The 21,792-nt window shown below is 38.5% G+C and overlaps 1 protein-coding gene across 1 annotated transcript in view; it reads right to left on the bottom strand.

The window, feature by feature from the left end:
* The window catches only part of lovit (loss of visual transmission), a 374,492-nt gene that overhangs the window by 89,479 nt on the left and 263,221 nt on the right, over nucleotides 1-21,792 (bottom strand). The gene's annotated exons all lie outside the window — the stretch shown is intronic.

The following is a 21,792-nucleotide window of genomic DNA, read 5'->3' as shown; positions in this document are numbered from 1 at the left end:
GACACCGACTAGACCACTGCGGTTCAGGAATTGTAAATAAAATCAATTCCGGTCCGAAAGAGAAAATCAGCAAGCGTAAATGTGTTCTGGACCGTAAAGAACCTTTATATCTTGAAGGTATTTCATTTCGGGATAGGAACTTTTTTTTTTCGAATCAGTTTATACCGCGTTTGTTACAACCTGTCCCGGTTCCCGCGCTAGCTGATCGCTGGCTTTTCTCGGTGCTGGGGAAAGTCAAAGCCAGGCAGCCAATTAAAATACGCAACGTCGCAACAGCGTCTGCGTAAGCGCCTCTCTTCTGGCTTCCATTCGCTCCTCGCTGGCCAGCAGACGAATTTTTCCTCGTTTCTCATTGGCACAGAGACTGTCGAGCGATCGCTAGCGCGGGAAACGGGACAGGTTCTAACAAACGCGGTTTAAGGCGAAGAGGGACAATTACGCACCAGGCATGCATTTATTCCAATATCGTCGGAATGAGCAATGCTACTAAAAAGATCTTCGGCAGAAATGAAGAGTATGAATTTCTCCCCATGTGGCAAGTGGAAGCGGTTTCCTAACTTGATTATTAAGCCTTATACGATTTTTGAAAAATATGATGAATTAGTATTTACCGAATCCCATGTATTCCTTATGGGACATCAACTTCAACTTCAAGTTACGGCTCATCAAATGGGAGTCTCGACTTTTCCTACTGCTATGACATAGTTCAACGTGTCCTTTTTCCGTCCATGTACTTTTCTACGTCATCGGATGTTTGATATTCCCGAGGGAACGAATAAAATAATGGTCCCATAAGCCTAGTGCATTTCTCCTTGCCTCCTACGGCCATCCTGGCAGTGTTGCCAAACCTGATTGTCATAATAGAGCTAAATTTCACCATGCATATAGCTAAAGAGGACTTTCAAGGAGCTAGATTAACGAAGGCTGCATAAAGTGCCTACTAGGGTAATTTTAGTTGTCAGAGGAGTAGGGGTGCTGCTATTACCGTTAGCTTTAAAGTGATGGCAATTTATTCTTTCTTAGTTTTCACCGCCTAGATTTGGCGGCATCACCCATCTCAATAATCCAATGATGTTAATATAAAATCGAAAATAAAGGGTTCCCGGATAACAAAATTGTCATCTTCATCTTAGCCACAGCGCTATATATAAAAATACATGGGGAGGAAAGAAGAGGTGGGTGACGCAGCTTATAGCTATACGAATATCACGTCACGTGCAAAATGTACATTCATGGCAAAAGTTGGTATTTATGGGCTGGAGCCAGTGGTGGCATCATAGTGGGGCAGAGGGCGGGTGCCACAGTTCACAGTCAAACGAGTGCACGAAAGAGCCAGATTTGGCTCCAAAAGAGCGAAGTTGGCAACAGTGATCAGCAGCTGCCCCAGCGAGAAAGACCAAGGGGAAATTGTCCCTCCTCGCCTTAACTACGGTCCACGTTCAGTATTGGAATGAAACAAAACGCAAATTGGACCGAATTTAAATTGTGCGAGAAAAAAGATTCCGGTTCTGTTAACCCAATGGAGCGTGTGTAACATTTTTGCGAAAATGGAGAAATATGACAATTTTTATTTTATCCGGGCCCCCTTACGCTTAGAGCCTGCATGTTACGCCCCTAATTTGACGTATTATAACGTTTAACTAGAATTTAAAGCCGGAAAAAACTGAATGTTTTAATTTTATTGCCTACAAAAATTAGCCTGTCCCATCTTCTTTTTCCCCTCACTTCTATTTAATACATTTTTTGTATCAACCCCACGAGACGCGAGGCCCAAGCAGGAGCCCACTTCGCCCACCCCTTGATACGCCACTACACCCCGCTGCAAAACAACGAAGGATGACGTCATGCTGCTGAGAATACCTTCGCGTTCACTGCTCAGACAGAGATCACGAATCTCGCCAATCGTAGAACTGCGCATGCTCAGCTCGCAATCTTCTTACGTAGACTGTTGAATCATACACGACATGGGCCATCCTATATGGGACTGAATTCTAAATGTTCTCGTTTACAATATGTAGAGTTAGCAAGAAAACCTTATGTTTCGTAGTTTTGAGGAACACTAATTTTATTGTAATATACTTTTTATGAATAGGAGATAGAATAGTGCAATATGGTTTCAACACATGGGTAGGAGCATATAAGCGATAAATTAAGAAGGACGGTGTGGTCCGGTCACTATGATACCTATTCACCACACGAAGGGTCCCCGGCTCGATTCTCCCCATAGCACTGTTTTTTATTGTTTTTCTTAAAGGATAGAATGGCAACTACGCGTAATGCAAGCCTGCAAACATTTTTATTGCGTATTTGATGACAAATTTATTTATTTTTAATAGAAATTGCAAATAGTTTTGAAACTGCTCAATACAAAACTACTTTAATAAAGTTGAAACAATAAAATGAAACGAATAAAGTAAAGGTAATAATAAACAATTGTAAATAGTGTATTATTTAAATCTAGTGTTTGCATAGCATTGATGTTAACAACCCTTGTGTATCATGCGTTTCCTGATGAAGCTATGCTATTAAATCTTGCATCTAAATCCATAAACAGACGCAAACGTTAATGTTGCATTTGTTAGTAGCCTCGTGGGAAGCTGTCATTTCATAGACTGATCTCTTGCAATTTTCCATTTATATTTCTTCAGTTTCTATTAAAATAATAAATGATTTATGTTGTTTTATACCTTGAAAAAATATGTAGTTTTAGGCGTTTCATACATGCAGTGAGCGAATAAGATATCGACTTTGTATCACTGCACTCATCATTCGCTATCAACATACAAACGTTTCTTAAAAATTGAAAGAATATCACCACCTCCCCCCGGGCCGACAAACACATCCCTTGCTTACAAAATTACTCTTCTCTCCCCTGCACGGAGGTTTCGATTGTGGATCCACGTGATTGAACCAAGGTGTGACGTCATATATCGTATCGTGGATGCTACACGTTGAGGCAGACACCACTCTTCCACGATCCTTTGGGTAACATCCTATTGCAGAGCAATCAAGGAACTAACTTCCTGTGTGCGAATTCTATCCCGGCCAAAACAGGCTTTTCTGTGCATTATCCCTACTTCCACTTCCCATAAATATCTAAACTTGCATTTATTGTAGAATAACATATAAAGTCGTATAATGTTTTTTTTACACAAGCCTAAGTGGACAAATGAAATACTTTGTGAACGTAACATTGTGGTCAAGTTCGCGCTACGACTCCAGGGGTCCCGAGTTCGCCTCTCGTCAAAGGCAGTTTGTTTTTTACAGTGCAGTGGCAACAAGGTTATACCTAGGATGAAAATAATTAGACATATCGGCCTGACTGTTATTTTTTAATAAAAATGGAATGGGTTTGAGAGTAACTACTCGATATTAAACTTCTTACAAAATGTGGAAAGGCATGTGTACTGTAGTACATGTATAGAGGAGAAGGTCTAAATATGGGCGAAGGTTTAAATATGGGTTTTGGAGTTATCAGCGCTCCCGGGTGCTTCAGCCTGGCAGAGGCTATGGGAACTGGTTATCTGTCAAGGACAAAGGTTTCGGCGGTGGACGCTGTTTGCGACGTCCGAAAACTTTTTGCAGGTATGTTTTAACTCAGCGTTTTCTCAATTCTCATCTGCTTTGTATAGGTTATGATGTTAGCGGTACAAAAAAAAATGTGGGATTTTATAATGCCATGATTTGTGTGTGAAATATGTACCACAGAGAGCGAAAATAAATTGAAGAAGAAAAATATCGTTATGGTATAAATATGGGCTATGACATGAGGTCTAATGCTGAGATCACATTTTCAACAAATATTTGTATGTTTTTTTTTTATTTCGATTTTTCCCATTCCGCGTGATTTTCGAAACAACAGATTATTCATAAATATGAATTTTATAATGTTTTAACGATAAATTACTGTTTTTTTTAAAATTTTAATTGCTTTTTGTGATATTGCCACTAGTAGTCCATATTTAGACAACAATTTTGAAGAAATATATCATTTTACCATTCTTTGGAAATTGCTTTTTTTTTTAAAAAAAAAAGAAATGGAGACCTTCTATACTTTAGCATGCTATTACATTTAAGTATATATTTCATAGATATGCATTTTAAAGGCAGGTGCTTCATATTTTAATTTTTTCCCTCAGAAAATGACAAAATAAAAAGAGGGCCCATATTTAGACCTTTTCTTCTACATGAAGCCTCAAGAAGAAGTAGAGGATAATAACGTCTTTGATACTACCACAAGTAATATTATTATTATTATTGGTACGTTTATCCTGGTACTTGTCCCCCACCCAGACAAAAATTCATTGTTGCGCCTCTGCTGTTGATTGCGTGTAATTTAGTTGCTAGAAAATACCCTTGGTTGCTTATTAAAATCAGTAGCTGTAACTCAGTAACTTTTCGAGTCAAGTAACATTAATTCTGTTACTTTTAAGAAGTAACTTCCAGAACACTTAAAACTAGATGTAAAAACTGTTTGAAAATGGTATCTTATTGACCTTTCATTATTCAAAACAAAGAATGTTTCTCTTTTACCGTTACACGTATTTATTCTCGTTGTAATCAGGGGAAATGTTCCTTTGCAATCACTTCACCGTGACGGCTGCTGCTTGGCCTCGGAAGCTACCTTTCGCCTGATTAAGTTGCACGTGGCGAATGCCATTACACCGTGCAGTCTCGCTTATTTTTAGTTTCACGATAAGAGGTAACACAATCTACCCAATCAACCACTCAATTGTGTTACGGTAGTCCCGTTATGTTCTATCCACCAGTGGCGATGCTAGGTAAAGGGCAACTAGGGTACTGCCCCACAACAATCTTAACATAAAAAGTTCATCAGAAGAGACGATCGGTATATACAGTATGTAACATTGTTATTCGTACACATAGAATTTCCGAGGAAAAAATGTCATATTTACTAGTAAATATAATCATTTTCATATGTACCTGGAAATTAATGTTAATGAAGGTTTCACCAACAAATGTCAATAAAAATGTATGTTCAAAGTGTATAAACAGAGCATATAATTTGTGTGAAAAGAGAAAAACACGCTGTTTCATGCAACATTGTTATTCGTACAGGCACGAGTTTCAATCTTCCTCGCATACAGCGCCACCGCTATTCGGGCGATTTCGTGCACTTTGCAACTTCGTAACAAGTTTGAACATGCAGGCGCGCTCCCCGTCAAGCGGAATGCTTGCGTAGGTATTGTTGAAGGCCTATCGTCTATCTGTCAGCGTGTTCGAAATGGGCAAGGTGAAGGAACTTAGTTCCGATCTGAAGGATGTTATTATAAATTTGGCCCTTAGAGGTTATTCGTTAAGAAAAATTGGACTAACAGTCAATAAATCAAACTCCACAGTTCAATACATAGTAAACAAATTTAGAGAGGAAGGTTCAACACAGAATGTGCCGAGAAAACCAAAAGAGAGACGGTTGAATAAACGTGATGAACGCTTTATTTTAAAAAGAGTGCGAGAAAACCCCCGACTAAGTGTTCCTCAGTTACGACCGTTAGTAGAAAATGTTGCTGGCAAGATGATGTCCGATCAAACTGTCCGACGTGCCTTGTGGAAGCATGGATATCATGGCAGAATACCACGAAAGCATTTATGGGCAATTTTGAAGAGACGAGTTCATAAAGCAGGCATCAAGTCCAAACAAGAGTTGAATACTGTAGTGCAAGCCGAGTGGAATAAAATAAGCTCTGAAACATGTCGGAAACTGGTTAATTCTATGAAGAACAGGTGTCAAGCAGTAATTAAAGCCAAAGGATACGCATCAAAGTATTAGAACTGTCAGTCAATTTGCTCTGAATATACTTTTTTCTTTTATATTATTAAGTGTACGAATAGAAAAGTTGTATAAAAAAAGGCATGTTTCTCTTTCAGTTTCATTTAATTTATTATTGTCATTGGTTATACAGAATTTGGGTAAGATTTTGTGTTCCTAATGATATTAGTTATTGAATTGTAAAGAAACAATTTCAAAAGAGAGTATTTCCTTTCAGATATTAAAGCATTTTCTTTGAAAATCCGTGTGTACGAATAAGAATGTTACATACTGTAACTCAATTTTTTGTTTTTCCCCTCAACTTCTACGTTGCTGCAACCAGGCTTGCAGAGTGCGCATTTCTGCGTCCTGTTCAGTGTTGCCAGAATCTTAGGGCACAATTTCCCTTTCCAAGAGGCAAAATGTAATAATAATAATTATTATTATTATTATTATTATCAGTGGTGGTAGTAGTAGTAGTAGCAGCAGTAATAGTAGTAAAATTTCCGTTCGTCCATGATCGTGGTCAGATGTCCCAGGTTTAAATCATGGTCAGGAATCCATTAAATCGTTACAATTATCAGAAGATACAGAAAAGCGACGTACAATAAACTTAAGAGAAATATGAATAGATACAGGCTTATATTCAAGGGAGCAGAAATAAGAAGGACCAGAAAAAAATTAATATGTGAATATGAAACTGGAATTTAACATAAACTGTAGTAATGTAGACAGAAGTGTTAAAATTTCCTGGAAATTGAGATATTTTTAATCGAAATTCCCTTTTCCCTTTTGGCTAAAATTTCGGTCCGAATTTCCCTGCAAAAGGGAAATTTCCCTTCATGTGGCAACACTGGTCCTGTTGGAGAGAGTCCGATCTCAGCTCTGCCCTAAGACGTGACGTCACTGACTGATCCAAAGCTTTAGAGCATAGGCAAGGGACGGTATCCCCTCACAATGGAAAAGTGCACAATTCGTAGCCGTCTTGGTGCAGTGGACGAGGTGCCCTGCCCATTCATGTTTGTCTCGTTCACCGTTCAGTGCTTCCAAATCTTGGCAGGCACTTCATTCGTTCTTCCAGCCTTCGTACTTTCACCTTCCTCAGTAAGATGCAGCAATAAGCTAGAAAAAAAAACCTCGCTTGTTCCGGCGACCTGAAAAGTTGACAACACTTTTTATTGCACAAACTAGTCCCTCGGTGTTTTCAAAAAGATCCTCCTTCCTTTCCATTGTATACGGATTTGGATTTGAGTTAGTGTGCGAGTTTGCGTTGCGTTCCATCTGTGTGCGTATTGATCGCTTAGGAAAATTAGTTTTTTTCGCGAGTGAAAGAGTTTATAGTTACTGTACGTGTGTATTTTTTGTATGATTGTGTCAGTGTTCCAGACAACTTGACATGCAGATTATATTCGTAAGTAAAAACGAACATTTTTGGGGGGTACATTTTCCTAGTTAGTTATTGGTATTAGTGGATACTTGGTGAATATAGAATATTTCTTTTCATTATTTTGGAAGATTTTGCGACTCTAGTCCATGTTAAATGACATTGGATTCCGTAGAAACTTTAATATTTACGCCTTTCAATTAATTGACAATGGAAGAGAAACTGCAGATAAAGCGACTAAGAGATATCTCGTTACATTTCATTGCAAATAGTGACTCATTGTCCGAACAATTTACTTTAGGGATGGGACCGATTAATCGGTACTCTATCGGTATCGGCCAAAATTTCATATCGGCCCATCCCTAATTTACTTTCTCTATGTCAAGGAACTCTTCTCAAAAACCTTAAAGAGAAATATAAAGGTTAACTCCAGTAGTGTATATTAGTTGTTTCAACGCAATACTTTGTAGGTATCCTCTTTTTTTATCAATTAAATATCACTTTTTGACATATTTTGACAATTTTTTGTCGATGTTTTAGCGTTTAGCGATGTTTTAGTACAAATTTTCACTATACTCATTTTTTTTCCACTCATACTTGGTAGGTATATTATGATCTTACGTGATACAACTTAACCTATCCTTTTTTTACGATTATTTAATTTTTTTTACGATCCTAAGTGATATAACTTAACCTATCATTTTTTTTATTTATGCACTGTTTGAACGTCATCATTTGAGGATCATATTTTGTAGGTATTTTTTTTTTATCAATCGAATATAAGTTTTTGACATATTTTGACAATTTTTTGTCGATGTTATAGCGTTTAGCGATGTTTTAGTACAAATTTTCACTGCACTCATTTTTTCCATTTATACTTGGTAGGTATATCACGATCTTACGTGATACAACTTAACCTATCCTTTTTTTTTACGATTTTTTAATTTTTTTTACGATCCTAAGTGATATAACTTAACCTATCATTTTTTTATTTACGCACCGAACTAACCTACAAGGGACTCTGTTTGTTTTAATATTTCAGTATTATAAGGTTTTCACAAATTTTATATAACCTAAAATGTGTTGGATGTTGATTTTTAGTATGTGGCAATTTTTTATGAATTTTAAAACTGCTCTGTGACCCTCTCGTTCTTCACGTCGTAGGCGAAGGACTTCTCCGCAATCAGGATGACACTGCATAGGGTATCCTCGGGCAAGGCATCGTGGAACTCGCAGACGACCTTAATGTTGGTACGATCGTTGACCACCACTTGCTTCCTCTTAGATGTGTTGATGACGGTCATGGGTCTCCGTGCTTTGAATTCGCTGGGCGCGTAGTACACGTCCACGCTTCCCTCGGTCACGCGTTTGTAAGCCGTGTAAGCTTCGTAAAGTTTGAGGTAATCGTCTTTGGTCATGTCGAGGTTGTAATTCTCGCGCGGGAACACTTCGTTGCGTCCATTCTTCAGATAAACGTTCTTGATCTTGCAGTCGTCGAACTTGCTGGAATCTTTTTCCTGATCGTTATCGCGCCCGGTCTGAAAAAGCACTACGACGAAATCTGGCATGTCGAACTGTATGTTGTTGAACTGCGTCGTCACGTCGAATTCCATGTGACTTCCCGACGCCATCTTCTGCACGCACTGGTAACCGTGAAAGTGAATCAACACCTGCGGACTTTTCAAGATCTCCGCTTTGTACTTGAGGGCGTAGTTCGTTTCGTATTCCACCACCGGCATTCTCAATTCCATGCTCCGGATGACGCATTTCGCCGCTTCGGGTAAAGTGTTGGCTATCGGCGTGGTGCCGTCCGGACCCAAAGTAGCGTATCGCATCAGTGCGTCGTTGTCGTTGGCCGCTCTTCGAAACGTGACCCTCAGTCCTCCCTTCCACATGATCTCCTTGTAGTCCGAGAAGAAACCAGGCAGCAGACGCATGGGAAAGAGCACCGTGTGACTTTTCGTCGATATTTTGGTCCCGGCTTCGAATCCCCCGGCCTGGTAGTACGCTGCGTCCGTTTTGGATAATTTCAACGTTCCCACTGCCGTCGACGTGATGCCTGGATAATCTATGCTGTCGATGACGGTGTTGTGTTTCCTCACCTCCACCTGCGAGAACAGGTAAGGCACGAAGTTGTCCACGAGTATCAAGGTTGCTGCTGCGGGAAACGCGTCTCCGCTTTCCTTCTTCACCACGTCGAATTGAAGGTAGAGGTCCGCTCTGTGAGGATGAATGAACCCATCGCCTACGTCCACATCGTATTCGATCTCCCTGTTCGCCTCGTTGAGATTGGCGAACGTGCGACGGTTGGGAGGGAAAGATTGCAATTCGTAACTTTCGATTTGCTCCATTTTACATGTATGGTTATTTATTATACGTTGATCTCCACGATGGCCGTCGTAGTGGCACCTGCAAAATCCACCACGTCTCCTTTCTCGTTCGTCACCACCAACTCTATGTCGTCATTGCGGTTGCGACATACCGGAAAATAGATCGGCGAAGAGGGCGTGTAGATGATCGGTTCCATGAACTCGGAACTTGGTTTGAAAGTGGCTATGATTCCCGTCTGCTTGTGACTTCCTAACAATCCGTCCGAAGATTTCGTGATCATACCTTCGGCCACGTTGCAGTGTACGTTCAGAGTCTCTATGGCCAAGAATTTAGGAATGTTGGTTGCTACGTGCTTGATGCCAGCTTCGAGTTTGGTGTTGTTCTCGAAACCTAAAAGTTCTCCCATGGTGCCCAGGTCCACGGTCTCCGTCGCGGATAGGATTTCCACTCTGTGCGTGACCGAATTTTGAGAAAGGTATGTGCCTTTGGGTAATTGAGCTTGCAAAGTGGAAAGATTGTATTGGCCTGGCGTGACGACGATGTGTTCGCTTCCGACGCTAATTTTGTTGTTGTGCTGGGTGACGTTAGGTATGAGGTACATGCTGTAGAATGCACGCAGAGCCACGGATTTAGGATAGACGATGTCGTCGTGCAGCGTGAGTTTCAAGATTGAAGATTCGCTCGTGAGATGGAACACGCCCATCCTAGTGATGCTGTTTGAGGTTCCACAATGCTTTCTGGAAATCCTCGATCGTAGGGTTATTTATTTTAGAGAGAAACGCGAGCATATGGAGTATATGGAGGTTTTGTTCGTTTTCAGATAATAGACTAAATTTGTAGGTGGAACACCTCCGAAAGAATCGAAAACGAATGCTTTATCATCATTTTTGTGGTAACATATCCAATGCGTGCCTGGATTTTCTTGACCGTCCAAGTTGACTACTCCGCATTCTCTTCTTTTGACGGTTGAAGGTAACGAGTCGGACATGAAAACTCCTCTGAAGTGTTTGATTTGTAACGGTTCGATCAGAGATTCAATGTCTCGGTTGGTGAGTGCTTCTGTTTCTTTTTTTTAAACTTTCTCATCACGCCCTTCCCCTTTTTCTTCTCCATGGCCAGGTTGTGACGTTTCTGTTCTTCCAATTCCGCCTTGTTCTTCTTCGAGTCGATGACGGTTTTCGCGATGGCAGCACTTCCGCCGGCCAAACTTCCAACGGCCCCCAATGCTGCCAGGATGGCCGGGATGCTGAATATGAAACCTCCGATTTTTTGCTGTTTCCGCGAACGCTGCAATCTTTTCAATTGAGGTGTGCTGAGCAGCAATTTCATTCCATGTCCTTTCGACAAGCAAGAACGTTTCTTCTCGCGTTGTTTCTTGGTGAGTAACCCATCGAGGGCACCTAGATTTTTAAGATTGGAGTATGGTATCTGGTACACGACACCCTTGGGCTTCATGTTGATGCTCTATGTGTTATTTTCACGGTATGTTATTTATATATATATTCTGAGATTTTTTTTGTGTAGTTTTTTTACGGTATGTTATTTATATATTTTCAAGGCCTCGCAGTCGTTACACAAATTCTATTACGTGCTTCGTTTTCTTGCCAAGAAGTTCCTTTGTCCCCTTGTACACGATTCGAGTTTTGTTCTCGATTAAAATAGATAGCTTCTCGTCGGATAACATGTTAGCGTATCGATCTGGTAAAAATAGACTGTATTGTGCGTTGAGCAACAGGCGTACCTTGGGACCATACTGGGTAGAAACGATTGAACCGGAAGTTATCGTGTAAGGTTTGTCGACTTCCAATTCCTGAATTTTTACATACTCAACTGACAAATTTAGCATTTGTTTTAATGCTTGGAGATCGCTCATTTTTTCAGTTGTCAGAGTGTTAGAGAGAAATTTAATTGCTTTTTTTTCACGATGTGTGTTATTTATATATACCGAAGATTATTTTTTTACAGTAGTAGTATTGATACTACGGACAGCGCGAGAAAGTACGAACCCCCCTCCAGCAGCTTTGGCCATACTTAAAACTTGCTCAACATGCCCATATGAGTTTTTGCTCAAGTGTGGAGCTCTTATAATTCAAGATTTTTGTAAAAAATGCCCTCGGGAATTTTTCAGAAAGTACGAACCCCTCTCCAGCAGATTTGCTATACTTAAAACTTGCTCAACATGTCCATATAAGTTTTTTGTTCAAGTGTAGCACCTGCCTAACCCAAGAATTTTATAATTCGGAAAATATCAAACCCCTCCTCAAGCAGATTTACAAAATTGCATTAGTTTGTCTATAAACTTGTATCTATACCTACCTATACATATTTACTTCAGGTTTAAGTTTAATTGGATACCATTCAATTTGCTTATCCAATATTAAAACAATGCAATATGCAGAGACCCTCTCTAGAATTGCTCCGTGTTTGCATGTTTCCCCTCTGTGTCAGTGTGTGGAATTCCCGAGACGGTAGTATTGATTTTTTTCCTCAGCGCCAGTATTTACAGAAATTCCCGAATATTGCATCAGCCAGTATTGTGAGACTGACTGAGGAGAACAGATGTGTTGATACAGTACTTCTCATACTTACAGGTTTAAATTCATATTGAACAATATAAAATCTGATATTTGTTGTAATCCACTCATATTTAGAGTCAAGCTTATATTTGTCCCAGCCTGTTATACATAACAAGGTTATTGCCATTCAAGATATGCATGTTCGTGCAGGCATTTGCGCTGGGTCAGTGTGAATGATTTTCTACTTGTGGGCTATTGGCTTTACAACCTGTCATAAGATTAATATTATTAATATTAATCCATAGAGATTAGATTTGAATCCCAGGAAATTTTATATAAATACCAAAACCAAAAATATTAAGTGTATACACACATATATACATACACACACACAAAGTACAGTGCTGAACCCAACTGATATTTTTTATTCAGTATAAAGTTTTGAATTGAAGCCCAGGAAATTGTATATAATAAACAACAACAAAAATGCCGAATCAAAAATATTGCGACCAGTGCAATAAGAATATATCCAGCTCTAATTGGGCCAAGCATCAAAAAATTTGTAATCCAGACAAATACAAAACTCCCACAAAAATTTGCCCCAAATGCAATAGAAAATATAACATGGAATATTTCACATATAAACATAAAGATACTTGCTCTGTACAGTCATCAACATCTGGTCTGAAAAGAAAGCACGAAGCACCTCTTAATGCCAGAGCAGCAAAGCAGCCACGCTATGAACCCATCCGTAGCAGTTTTAACGGCCAATTAAGGGATCACCGGTTTGTATCAGAGCCAAGATGTGGCATTGAGAATTTCTTGAACAGTATAAATTCTGATCTCCAGGCAATTCTTAATGCACAAAATGGCTCTTATAAGCTCTCCCTCAAATTGTTTGCACAATATAAGAAACCAAACGGCACAAAATTTACACAGCCCCACATAACAGAAACTGTACCTGTATATTCAAATGCAAATTCAGACACAATAATAAGCAGCTTGATAAATCAACTGAATATTAAACACTCTGAATTTGCTGCAAAAGAGTCCGGATGGAGCCTATGCGGTTCATCACACAAGTTATATGTTAATATTTCTGAATTCAGCCCATTACAAGGATCTACATATGTGCCATTACCTGCCAATATCAAAAACAAAAGAGCCGTGGTCAATATAAAAAATGCCGACCAGAAATGCTTTTTGTGGTGTATATTAGCTGCTTTGTATCCAGTTTCAAGGGATCCTCAGAGAATAACTTATTACAAGCAACATGAGCACGATTTTGACGATGCAATGGAGGGTTTAGAATATCCAATGTCTGTTCAGAATATTGATAAATTTGAAAAAAGGGCCAGGCACATCAATGGCAAACAATTATCTATTAATGTATTTATTTGTTCCACTGGCAATTGCCCGATAGCACCTCTCAGAATCAGTACATTTGATGATGAATCTGCAATTCCGATTGATTTGCTCTTAATTGAAGGAGATAGCACATATCATTATACTCTGATACACAGTCTTCAAGCTTTAGTGAGAACACAACTAGACAAAACTCATACAATATTTAAGTTGTGCAGAAGATGCTTAACTGTATTTGATGGTCAAAAAATGGTAAATGGGGTTCGTGAAAAAAATGCAGAAATTGCCAAAAACAAGTTAATTGAGCATCTGAAATACTGTGGCAACCATAAACCTGTTCATATGGTGATGCCCAATCCAAGTGAAAATTGCAAATTCAAAAAGTATGAAGCCTTGTTGGAACACCCAGCACATATTGTCTGTGATTTCGAATCGAACCTCAAACCTCTTGCATTCTGTAGCCCAGATCCAGAAGAATCTTCAATTACACCGTACCAGCAACATGAACCTTCCAGCTTTTGTTGTGTGGTTGTACAGGATGGTGTTGTTACTAAAAAAGATTCATACATGGGACCAAATGCCATCAAAATATTTGCACATAGAATAGAAAATGTGTGCCGTGACATAGCATCTAACATTTTATTAAAATCAAAGCCCATGTTGCCTTTAACAGAGAAACAGATTGAAGATTTCAACAATGCAGAAAAATGCCCGGTATGTGATTCTGAATTTTCAGATACAAATATCAAGGTGAAACACCATTCTCATACAGATGGTAAATTCTTAATGGCCCTGTGTAATAGCTGTAATATTAAGATCAAGAGACCAAGATTTGTCCCCATATTTTGCCATGGAGCATCCAATTATGATTTCCATCATCTGATCAGGTACGAGGGGTTTGACAAGCAGAATTTAAATATTTTAGCTGAAAATGATGAAAAATATATATCTATTAGCAAGATAATTAAAGTTGATGGTGTTCCTATTCACATAAGATTTCTTGATTCTTACAGATTTTTATCTGCTAGCCTGGCCACACTGGCAAATCAATTATCTGATGAACAATTCAAAATCACACGTGCATTGTTTCCAAATCAGGACCTGAAATTAATTAGGCAGAAGGGTGTATATCCATATGACTATGTTACAGATTTTTCTAAATTTGATGAGTGTTCCCTGCCACCACAACAAGCATTTTACAGCAAAATCAGAGGATCTGGAATCACTGATGAAGATTATCACCATGCTCAGTTGATGTGGAACAATTTAAAATGCCAGACATTTGGTGATTATCACATGGCATATTTGAAACTTGATGTCACCCTCTTAGCTGATATATTGCAGGCATTCAGAAAATCTTCCATGCAAAATTATAAACTGGATCCAATATATTTTTACAGTGCCCCGGGCCTAGCATGGGCCGCAACGTTTTTGAACACTAAAATGCAATTGGATCTGATCCACGATCAAGATATGTATCTGTTTATGGAGAAAGGTATAAGAGGAGGGATGGTGCAATGTTCTCAGAGATATGCCAGAGCAAATAACAAATATATGCCTGATTATGATCCAGCACGGCCATCAAATTATATAACGTATGTGGATGCAAACAACCTCTATGGTCATGCCATGATGCAAAAACTGCCATATGCAGAGCTTGAATGGGTTGAAAATTTCAATATTGAGGATCTTAAGGATTTTGATGACAGTGAACATGGCCTCATCTTAGAGGTTGATCTGATAATTCCAGATCATTTGCACAACAAATTTTCTGATCTGTCCCCAATTCCTGAGGTTAAGTGCTCACCTGGCTCTAAACAGAAGAAGCTCATGATGACTCTGGAGCCAAAACAGGGATATGTCGCATATTACAAAAACCTCCAGTTCCTGATGAAACATGGTGTTCAAGTACCCAAAGTTAAAAAAGTTCTGAGGTTCAGGCACTCAGAATGGTTGAAACCATACATTGATACAAACACGGAGCTTCGAACATCTGCAAAGAGTCAATTTGATAAGGGCTTGTTTAAATTGATGGTGAATTCAGTGTATGGCAAAACTATTGAAAATGTCAGAAAACATACCGATGTTAAAATAATTACTGACCCCAGCCGGAGCAAAAAATTGGTTGCAAAGCCTAATTTCAATTACAGAAGAATTTATGATGAGCACATGGCTCTTTTCAACATGATGAAAACAAAGATTAAGTTTGATAAACCTATTTATGTAGGGGCTGTGATATTGGAATTGTCCAAATTACATATGTTAATATTGTATTATGACGTGCTGAAACCTTTTTATGGTGATCGTGTAAAATTATTGTACATGGACACGGATAGTTTTATTCTTGATATTCAAACAGAAGATGTTTATCAAGATATGTCACAGCCTGAATTGTTTCAATACTTTGATACCAGTGAACATACATTAGTTCAACCCCACAACAAAAAGGTGCCTGGCAAGTTAAAAGATGAGACACTTGGTGATGTTATTGTAGAATTTGCTGGGTTAAGTGCCAAGGTGTACAGTTTTAAAACATGTAGTGCTGTTGTCAAAAAGGCCAAGGGCGTTGGCAGAGTTACTGTGGAAAAAGATCTGGAATTTGAAGATTATAAAAATTGCATCAAATCCCAGAATTCAATCAGAACATCAGAAAATAGAATTCAGAGTGAGAATCACTTGCTGACTAGCAATATTGTAAGAAAAGTGGCTCTGGACCCACATGATGATAAGAGATGCATTTTATCATGTGGCATACATACTTTACCTTGGGGTCATTGTGATTTGAAAAATGGGAATCAATGCCCAATTACAGAGCATGATTTGAAATAAATAAACATGCCTATGAACTTATTTGGGTTCAAAAAACAGGCTATTATGGAGCTGCCGACACCACAAGCCTCTCCTGATATGCTGTCTAAACTGAGTGGCTTGTTAATTATTCATCTGAACAGCATACTTACAGATAATGATGAAGAAACGGGCAAAACATTGTACATATTTAACAATAATTTAAATCATTACCAATTACCTGTAGGTGGGCAATTGCAATTTATTACAACCCCTGAGGGTGATGTCAAGATTTCAATAGGGCGAAATATTTATAGAATTAAGCACTCAAACATGATTTCTGGCACTGTATATACTGTTTCTGCTGGTGACTGCTTATATATTGAGGTCCCTGGATCATATGACAAGCTTATACCCTTTTTTATAGAATTAAGAATCAGATACTCTATAATAAATAACCACTAAAACAAAAATGCCTAATGATATATTTGGCCATACAAGGCATGAAGATCACAGTGATGAGATTCTGATGCTTGATGTCAGGGTCAAGAAATTAAGAAGTGATTTACAAGCTTTACAAACCACACTCAATGCCAGTCTTCAATTAGAAATTACAAATTTACAATCACAATGCATGGACCCTCTTCTTAAAATTGATTCCGAACTCAAATTGCTGCTTCAGAAATATACTGATTTGGCAACATTGGATAATTTTCAAAGTTTAGAAGAAGCTGTAGCAGCTCTTCAAGCCAAATTTAAGACCCAGGCCACCAATTCTGAGCAATTGAAACAACAATTGGAAGAGCAGATAAATAATGTCCAGGCACAGCTCCAAACAATTGTCAAAAGCATAAAATCACAAGAAGATTTTGATCTAGTCATTTCCACTCTAAAAGAACAGATTCAATCACTCCAAATACCTAATCTGGATCCTCTGCACAATGCCATAGCCGAGGTTAAAGAAAAAATTGAGACGCTTGAAAATTTTATGAACAATTTGCCATCTTCTGATGCTTTGAATGCAATAACTCGGAGTGTTGCCAACATCAAGCTGCAACTTGAAACATATGAAGATTTTGGAAAAATTCAAAGTACCATAACCCATCTTGAAGGTACAATAGCAGCAGTGCAAAGTGATTTGGCAAATGTACAAGAAACTCGCCTGCCCGGGATTGTAGATACTCTTGTCAGTGTCCAGCAACAGATCACAAAGCTTGAAAACCTCAACACTGAATCTGAGCTATCTCATTTTCATCACTTGATCGATGATATCCAAACAAAGCTTGAAATTTTACAACAATCCACACCCTCTCAGGCAGATATAGCCCTGCTCCAAAATGCTATGCAAAATGTGGCTGATGCTTCTGAATTAAACAATGTGAAATTGGCACTTGAATTTTTGCAAAATACAGTATCAAATCTTCCCACATCACAGGAACTTAAAAATATTAAGAGAGCAGTGAATCGCATATTGAAATCAGAAGATATCAAGAATATCCAGGCAGAGATCAAACAACTCACTCAGACAGTGGCCACTCTTCCAACCAATCAACATATTAATGAACTGCATGCCCTGTTTGAGGATATCAGAAGACAGGTCCATGATCTTACTGCTCAAAATTCAAAATTGGCAGTTGTTGAAAATTTGCAACAAATTGTAGCTAATATCAAGCAACAGCTAGGGACCATGGAATCCAATCAAGCAAATGCTCTGTCTGTTTTTGCCACCCAGCTTCAAGAAATTGTGCAACAATACAAGAAACTTATTGTGGACATAAAAATCAAGCCAGGCCACGATGATGTTGTTAGGACCATCAATGAGCACCTTGAATCTGTAACAAGCAGATTGCTCACAGCAGAAAAGGAAATAACAGGCATAATCGAGAATCCAAAACATACAGTAATTCTTGAATTGTACAGCATCCCCAACAAAGAATATGATTCACCGTTTACACCAGGTGGCAAAATATATATGCTGTCCCCTGCACAATTTTATTACCAGTTTTTTGTTGGGGGCACATTGAGACCAATCAAGATCAAATATTGGCATCAACCACAGGCACACCACTACCCTACCTTATCAATAACAAATGCTGACAACAAACCAAAAATCACCAGTGTAGAATTAGAGGATTTTACAGATCCCAATACATTAGAAACAGCATATGTTGAAGATGATGGCACTTTGGAATTTAAAATACAAATAGGGGACAAATTATATTTAGAAAATCCTGCAGTCTCAGCTGCTGAACACCCCATAGTTGCAATATTCTTGTTTACATATTATGTCTAGACAAATTATCGTTGATGAATTACACAGACAAGCCAGACATAATTATAAGAGACTCCCAGTAGTCACAAAGGGCATAGATGATTTATGGCAAAGCGACTTGATTGAAATGGCAACTGGACAGTTGAAAAACTTAGACAAAATCAACAAGGGCTACAAGTATCTACTCACTGTGATAGATACATTTTCAAAATTTGCCTGGGCTCTGCCACTCAAATCCAAGACTGGAAAATGTGTTACAGAGGCCTTCAGGACAATCATCAATCAGAGTGGAAGATCACCGCGCTATTTGCAAACAGATAATGGCAAAGAATTTTATAATTCAGTGTTTCAACAATTTATTAAAAGCCAGTCAATAAAACATTACTCGAGTTACAGTGATCTCAAAGCCTCAATTGTAGAGAGATTCAACAGAACCTTAAAAAATCTTATGTATAAACAATTTACCCTCCAAGGTAATTATAAATGGATTAATATTCTTCCAGAACTTCTACATAAATATAACAACTCGGTTCATTCCACAATCAACATGAAACCCTCCGAAGTAACTTCATCTGATGAGCAAAAATTGATCAGCACTGTTTATTATCCTAGATACCAGCCAACAACAAGAAAGGCCAAATACAGGGTGGGTGATCAAGTAAGAATCAGCAAATATAAGCACTTATTCAAAAGAGGCTTTACAAGAAACTGGAGCACCGAATTATTTACAGTGGTTCAAGTTAAACCCGGGACCCTTAACACATATATAATAAAAGATCACCGAGGAGAAATTCTCAAAGGCAGGTTCTATGAACAAGAGCTCAGCAAAACTAAACAGCCTGACACATATCTCATAGAAAAAATTATCCGCAGAAAAGGCAACAAGTTATTTGTCAAATGGCTGGGTCATCCGGAAAACAGCTGGATCGATGCAGACAAAGTGATAATATGAGCACCTGGGATGTTATAAAAAGGCTGCCAGAACCTGAACAACAGAATAAGAGAAATGGCAACTTGCTGCCTGATAATATTAGGTGTCTTATTGTTGGGCCATCTGCTTGTGGTAAAACTACACTAATAGTTGATAATTTTTTATTGGCCCCCAACTGGTTAGACTGGAAAAACAGGCACTTGTATGTTTTCTCTAAGAGCTTGGAACAATTAAAATATCAGCAGCTGATGAAGCTATATGATGGATTGGATATTGCCACTTTTGAATTAGATGTTAAGCCACTTGATGAATGTCTCGATAATTCTGTTGTTGTGTTTGATGACATTATACTGGATAATCAAAACAAGGTTAGAAATTTCTTTACACAGGGGCGACACAAAAACATTGATTGCTTCTACCTGGCACAGACTTTTTCAAAAATACCGAAGCAGCTGATCCGAGACAACAGCAATTTTATATGTGTGTTTCATCAAGATCATACCAACCTCAAACACATACATGATGAATATGTAGGTGGGGACTTGAGCTACAATGATTTTTCCAAGTTTTGCAGCAGGTGCTGGAACCAGGACAGTTATGGGTTTGTCACAATTGATATGACAAGAACACCTAATACTGGAAAATACAGAAATAAAATCAACGATTTTCTAGACGTTGAGACGTATATAAATAACCATGAAAAGGCCAATAATTGATGATCTTAAGTTAAGAGATTATCTTGTAAAAAGATTTAAGGGATGGAAATCAGAGAACCGGGGAATTTATGAAAAACACAAACAAACAGAACAGCCTGTAATTGATGCTATTAATAATTTAGGTAAGAATATCAAAACTGTTACAGAGAAAAATCAAGATTTGATCACAGAGCTTGTACCTGTAGCTGCTAGGAACATATTAGATTATCCATTCACCCCACTTTCCAGTATTCATACACCTAGTCCTATTGCTCCTAGAAGAATTGAAGCTACACAGGATCCTATTGAATTGGGTCTTCTTGCTCAAAAATATTTAACCACACCTAAAGACAACAAAGATGAGGTGTTTGGCTTATATGCTGACACAGAGCTTGATGGCAGCATCATACATAGAATTGGCAATTTCAGAGTAACATTTATGGGAGATGATCTGATTGTATATTCAGAATCTCGTCTCGGAGAAAGAGGTGGTTTTGTTAAATATCCCGGCACACCTGGGTTGTGGGAACTGATGACTAGGAAAAGGCCTGGCAGCTATACAGATCAAGATTATGAACATTACAAAGAAATATTAATAAAATCAGATGCTCTATACCAGAACAATGATCCCACACAAAAAAGGGTTAAGTCGAGCAGTGGGGCAAAATACAATAATTTAATCAAGCCCATATGGTCACAGATCAAGACTGGCAGTGGAATCAAACAATACAACACCCTGCCTAAAGAATTTGTGTGGGTTGATGATGTCAGGAAACTTGTAGATAGGTTATTGGTAATAGCTGGGGAGGAAAATGCTGGGAACCACAATTTTTACAATGAAAAGGTTGGAATTATGGACATGATAAGCACCAAATTATCTAATTTTATAGTGAATGACCCTAAGGGGATTGGATATCTCATAAAAATTATTAATACTCTACCCCCTAAATTTTGGAATATTTCTGAGGGTCGGGGGTTGGTTAATGACATTATAAACAAGCTGCCATTTGAACTACACATTCCAGGCTATCAGTATTGTGGTCCAGGCACAAAATTGGATCATAGATTATACAGAGGGGATCCTGGTGTAAATCCCCTAGATGCTGCTTGTAGAGACCATGACATAGCATACAACACACATTCTGATCTTGACAAGAGACATGTTGCAGACAAGAAATTAGAAGAGGCTGCATTTGGTAGATTTGTAAGCAAAGATGCTTCTTTAAGTGAGAGAATAGCAGCATTGGGAACCACCATAGCTATGAGCACCAAACAAAAACTGGGGTGGGGGTTGTGAATATGTATATAATAAACCTACAATGAAGGCCAAAGGTGTTATGTATCAAATACCTTATGCAGGTCTCAAATCTCTTAAAACTATTGATAGTCTTTTAACCAAAAAGCAGCGCAAGAAAAAAAGCTCTTGTCTTGCAAAGGGACATGGTATGAAATTGTTGCTTAGTACCCCCCAATTAAAAAAATTACAACAATCAAGAAAAAAATTGCATACAGGGGGTTTCATATTTACCATCCCTGCCATCTTAGCTGCTCTCGGGGCTGTTGGGAGCTTGGCTGGGGGATCAGCCGCCATAGCAAAAACAGTAATAGATGCCAAGAAAAATAGGGCAGAATTAGATGAGCAGAGGCGCCATAACCTGGCAATGGAGAAAAAAGGCAAAGGTGTTAAGAGAGCCATGAATAAGTTTAAAAAAAACAAGAGCCGCTTACAAACCAAGATATT

The sequence above is a fragment of the Lepisma saccharinum genome, assembly GCF_977018435.1.
Source record: "Lepisma saccharinum chromosome 15 unlocalized genomic scaffold, izLepSacc3.1 SUPER_15_unloc_1, whole genome shotgun sequence".
Classification (NCBI taxonomy): domain Eukaryota; kingdom Metazoa; phylum Arthropoda; class Insecta; order Zygentoma; family Lepismatidae; genus Lepisma; species Lepisma saccharinum.
The sequence above is the reverse complement of the archived record's forward strand: the minus strand, read 5'-3'. Positions and strand labels throughout refer to the sequence as shown.